Genomic DNA, 5,841 nt, shown 5'->3' with positions numbered 1-5,841 from the left:
AGTCATATACCCAGAGCTGACTAGTCTACACATCAGTGTGGGACTGATGACTGATTCTTTGCTTTGGACTTTTTCATCTTCCTTCTTTAATCTCAGGTGTAAGACATGATGAAGGTTGTGAAAAATGTATCCAAAAGGTAACCCAAACTAGACAAACTGTCAAAATTGTGTTACTGTTTACTCTTAATATGAACATACAGGAAAGCCTGAAGGTACTTGCATATATGAGAACACCCAATATTAGATATGTGTGCCCCCTAGGGGGCCTGCTGTTTGCTACAATCCTTCTGAACCCCCAGAGCAAACTGAATTTGCTACGTGGTATACTGATATCCCTAGAAAGACAATAACTCGAGTTATAACAGAAGGAATACCTAAACAAGTAAAAAAAAAATTAATAACAATTTTGCAATATATACAGACATGTGTCTAGAAGTTTTCCATGTAGAAATACTATATATTTCTTTAGAATTACTTCTATGTATTTCATACTTTGTGTTGTCATGTTAACTTTAATTCTCTAATTGTTGATGGTATATAATGGGTATTTGTATATTGAACTTAAAAAAGTAATAAAACAATGGTTAGGGCGGCGCCTATGGCTCTAAGGGTAGGGCACTGGTCCCATATGCCAGAGGTGGTGGGTTCAAACCCAGCCAAAAAAAAAAAAAATGGGTAAAACAAACAAAAAAAAACTATGTAAGATGATAGGTATGTTAATCTGCTCATTACAGTAACCATTGGACTATCTATATGTATCCCATAACATCATGTTGTAAACCTCAAATATACACAACAAAATTTATTTTTACCAAAAAAATAAATAAATAAATAAAAAGAAGGAAAAATAAAGAAAGGACGGCCATGCATGAACCAATGGTGGATGCATCAAAAATTACAACTGATGATAATTCCTCACATCCAAATTCTCCCATCCCAACCCCGCAAACACGCAAGTCAATTGGACCAACTGAGCTATAGTCTCTGTGAGAGCCTGGATAACCATCCAGATGGCAGAGAACACACAGGTTTGAGCTCCGAGGAGAGGGAGAGTTATTCTGGGCTGGAATGGTGGATTTGGGAATCAATAGAACACCCAGAGTGGAGGAATTGCCCAGTGTGTCCTAATGCTCAAATTAAACCGGATGGAGGCGGAACACATTCTTCTTAGCAAAGCATCACAAGAATGGAGAAGCAAGAATCCAAGGTACTCAATTCTGATATGAAGGCAGTAGATGACCTAATACAAGGTGGGGAGTAGGGGGACTGAGCAAGTGGGGAGAGGGGAGGTGGGAGGGGAACGGGGGTTATGGTGTATGGCATACCTCTTGGGGGCAGGACACAATTATAAGAAGGACTTTATCTAACAAATTCAATCAGTGTAACCTAATTCTCTGTACCTCAATGAATCCCAAACGATAAAAAAAATAGTAATTAAAAAACAAAAGAGTGATCCCAATTTCAGCAGGGAGCCAAGGAAGAGAAAGAGCAGCTGCAGGAGGAAGGTCAAAGGAGAAAACATTTGGAATATATTAAGAGTGGTTTGGGGTATCAGACGGAGAAACATGCCAGTGAGGAAGCTGCCAATGGTGTCAGACGTGGCTGAGAGCTCAGGGCAGGAAAGCACCCGCTGGATCTGATGAATAGTGATTTCTGGAAATCCTGCCTGAGTGATTTCAGTTTGATGTACACAGTACAAAGAATCATATCTTCCTGGGGCTTAACGTAGGCCAGTGTCAATATTCAAGCTGCAGAGAATGAATGACTTAAAGGAAAATAAAAACAAAAACCCGCTAGGAAGGGGAAATCTACAGTCACACCTGGCCTATGCACACCGATCCAGAGTCGCCGGGCTTCGTTCACACATTTCCAGGGCCTCTCTTGACGCAAGCACATGGAGACCGTTCTGCCCTCATTAAAATGATGTTTGCAGAGCTTTTTTAATAAAAAGGCCAATGATTATGCTTTACACTTCGGGGGGGAAAGCAGAACATTAACTTGTTTATACTACAAGCTCTCTACTATGCAAAATTGCACTTTCAAAAGGAGGCTGAGAAACGTGGGCAAATGAGCAGTTGCCTCTGGTTAGTTTCTTCAGTGTTTGTTTTTCCCAATTATATTTGCTTTTTCATACGTTCAAGTTTCGCTACAAAGAGCATGCATTACTTTTAAGATTAGAAAACAAAATTGTAAGACAGGGAAAAATGCTTTAATCAAACTTGAACAGAAGGCGAGCAGGGATAAAAATATTAACGTTAGAAGTGCGAAATTCAGGGCAAAAGAAAAAAAAAAGTTGTGCTTTTAAGATAAAGGGAGCATTACATAACAGTCACAACCACTGCTATTAAACAAGGCATGCAGATACAAATCTATAGCTGCCGAAGAAACTGACAACAAGATACAGAACTCAAACATCATTAGGAACACAGGAAGGAACAGTCATTGTAGGAGGAGATTTTAAAAAACTATTATCCAAAAGACTTAAGAAAATAAACTCGTCGTCTATCTAAATACACAAAATTGATCTCTGGCAGGAACTCAATTTCGTGATTACAGTGTGTGGGGGTCTTTTCAAGTAGATAGAGAACATTTACAAAACTCAATAACACCAGTTACGAAGAACATTTCAATAAAATAAGAAATACTAAATTTCTCTTCCAGCTAAAAAGAAGGGATTTCTGGCCTGGGGAAATATGGGGAATAGAGTCAGGGAATAAAAAGGGGAAAATGGTGTTAGTATAGTCAACTCCCGGGTTCCCTGGGCATTTGTGAGAGAGGGAGGAAGATAAACAGGAATTAACTTTACAGTGTGAATCAACCAAATACTTCTTCCTCCTTTTTCCCACACGCTGAACATCTTCATTTAGGCCTGAAATATGAACCACTGAAAGGCTAGTAGTTACACATAAGGCTCAAGGCTTGGTAGTTTCAGCCAGTGGTTCTCAAAGTGTGGTCCTCACACCATCTGACACCAGCAGCAGCACCTGGGAGCTTACTCTCAGCCCTTCCCCAGGTCCCAAGTAGAACTTCCTCCAGGGTAGGGCTCCAGGAGGTCCTGACCCCAAAGCATTTGGAACTAAAGGAGCTGCCTTTACATACTGCCTGGTCCCTGGAGCAGGCTAACTCTGAGGGGTGGGTTTACAGTGCCTCTCAGAGTTCCCCCAGAGGGATTAAGTTCCTGTCACCCACAGTACCAATCTTTTGGGGGCCCCGTCCCTTCAAAATCTTACTTCCCCATTCTCCCACTGCTGCTTTCTTCATCTCCCAAATAAATTACTTGCCCTCAAACCTTTGTTTCAGGGTCTGCTTCTCAGGGAGCCCACATGAACATGCCCTGTCCTGGAGAACTCCGTTCTTGTGGAGCTGGGGTTCTGGGGGAGACGACCTTGTCCTTCCATTCATGCTCCTCTGGCTGGCTCTGCTGAGAGGCTCTCAAGGGAGAGAGCACCCCCAAAATGAGTCCTTAGCCCAATTCAGGACCTACAGTTCCTTCTCCTTTCTGGGTTTTCTAGCACTGAGCCACCCTGGCCACTTTGCCACTAGCCCCCCACAGTCCTTTCCTGGCCCTACACAACTTTGTCACACCCTTGCTGGGAGAGATTTACTGCAGGTCAACCACCAGCAGGGCCCAGGGAAACAAAGTTCTGCCCAGCACGGACAGTCCAATTGTACAGCAGGTACCAGGCGCCGATACGTGAACTGAAATGACATCCTAACTCCCCACCCTCATGGCCAAATAGACCCCCTCTTGGCCAAGGGAACCCCAGAGAAGCCTTAAAACTGCGTTCCCAGCCGTGACGGAGGAGAATTCTGACATGCCTTGTTATACCCACTAACTTTCTTCCCTAAGAGCTAGGCCAAACCAGCCTCTTGACCTGCTCCTCCCTCTTCGTGATTCTGGCACTACAGCGGACCTGTATTCTCCTGATGGGACACCACCAACCACGGAGTGGTTTGAATCAGTCTATGAAGGGGGCACAGAAAGGGCTTATGTGTCCTCTCCTTCACCTTTTGATGTCAGAGGGCCCAAAATTCCATTTTCTTTCTTTCTTCTTCTTTGTTTTTCTTGAGACAGAGTCTTACTCTGTCGCCTAGACTAGAATGCTATGGTATCAGCCTAACTCACAGCAACCTCAAACTCCTGGGTCCAAGTGATCCTCCTAGCTCAGCCTCCCAAGGAGCTGGGACTACAGGTGGCCACCACAGCACCCAGCTAGCTTTTCCATTTTTAGTAGAGATGGGGTCTCGCTCTTGCTCAGGTTGGTCTGGAACTCCTGAGCTCAGGTGATCCACCTGCCTTAGCCTCTCAGAGTGCTGGGATTACAGGCATGAGCCACCAGCATCTCCACCTCCACCACCACCATTACTACCACCACCCCCACTGGAAGGCTGCCATTTTCGGAACATGGACCACTTGTAGGGCATGAGGTTCAACTGAGGGTGCACATGCTTCTCCTCTCATGAATATTCAGGACTCCTCCCACAGCTCATTAAATATGTATATCCAGCACTCCGCTCAGCATAAATCCCTGTTCCCTATACTGTTCCCTTAGAGTTTGTGTTTCTGGCTTCTGGCTGGAGGCTCTGTTTTCCAGCCTGTCAGAATGGCTGGAATCCTTTAAGATCGTTAAAGCTCTACTTTCCAGATTTATGAGCCTCATCATTTCCTCAGTTGACTATGGCAAGAAAGGGGGCCTCAGGAGGTCACCAAAGACATCTCTAAGGCAGTGCCATACTGGGGACAGCCAGGGGATGAGCGGGACTTAGCCAGCCACTGGAGGGGGCTGTGAGAGCAGGGAGTTCCTGCAGCAGGGCCTGGATATGCTGCTGGAACCAGGGGTCTATGCAGAGAGGGAAGCTGGGGGCATGGCGAGGAGACAGACTTTGCTGTGTGACTTAGAGGGCTCGAGGAACTAAAAGAACCTCCTCTTCGCAAGAAAGTCTATCAATATCAAGTTTAGAAGAATCTGCAGAGCACGAATGGCCAAGGGTGAAGGGAGAAAAATAAGGATGTGAGAAAGGCACCAAATGACCTGGCCTCACCAACTGGAGGCCCCAGAAAACGGACAATGCCAGGCCCCAGTGCACCCACGCCCTTCAGAAGAACCTGGCGGGGGGAACGTCAGCTCCCAGGCTGCTTAAGTGGGAGAGGCTTGTCCCTGCACCCCCTAAGATAGCTGGGTTATAAGCAGGATCCATGGCATTGCCCTGTTTCCCCCTCTTCCTGAGGCTGGAGCAGCTCACAGGGTAATAATCATTCTCCTCATCAGCACGCTGAAAGCAAGGGGGTTAGCTGCTCCTAATCCTATAGTTGCTCAGAAGATAAACCTGCTCAGCCTGCAGGCAGCCTCGCTCACAGGCGTTCTCTTATCTCCTGAGCTTGTAGGGGATCCTCCCCGCAGTGAGCGCAGGAAATCTCACAGGCAAGGAGCCAACACAGAGGCACAGTTGGCAGCACCAAGCCCCCACACTCCGACACCACACCCTCCTCCAGCTGGTTCCGAGGATTCCTGAGGAATCTTCTTATTGCTGTCTAATATTTGCTTGTTTTATATTTTTATATAAATATTGCTATTTTTAATAACTTTAACCCATCATTCCTAGTAGTCCTAATAGGGCTGAATTACCAAAGAATTCTCATGTCTACCGACCACCATTTTGGCCACAGTGGCCCAGAAGGAAGAAATCCCATCATCAAATTAAGGGTTCCCAATATAGAAGAGAATTGTTTTTTTTTTGCCTCTTGGAACAGGGCAATGAGGAGGGAGTGTGGGTGGGAGTAGGGAGAGGAATTCAGCCCTTCACTGTCACCTACGTTAGGTAATGGTAAAGGGAAATTAA

At 45.3% G+C, this 5,841-nt stretch overlaps 1 protein-coding gene across 1 annotated transcript in view; it reads right to left on the bottom strand.

Moving 5' to 3' along the window:
* GALNT17 (polypeptide N-acetylgalactosaminyltransferase 17) overlaps positions 1-5,841 on the bottom strand; it is a 457,848-nt gene that overhangs the window by 255,280 nt on the left and 196,727 nt on the right. The window lies entirely within an intron of this gene.

This window comes from Otolemur garnettii, unplaced genomic scaffold (assembly GCF_000181295.1).
Source record: "Otolemur garnettii isolate 467f Iridium unplaced genomic scaffold, OtoGar3 scaffold00077, whole genome shotgun sequence".
Classification (NCBI taxonomy): domain Eukaryota; kingdom Metazoa; phylum Chordata; class Mammalia; order Primates; family Galagidae; genus Otolemur; species Otolemur garnettii.
The sequence above is the reverse complement of the archived record's forward strand: the minus strand, read 5'-3'. Positions and strand labels throughout refer to the sequence as shown.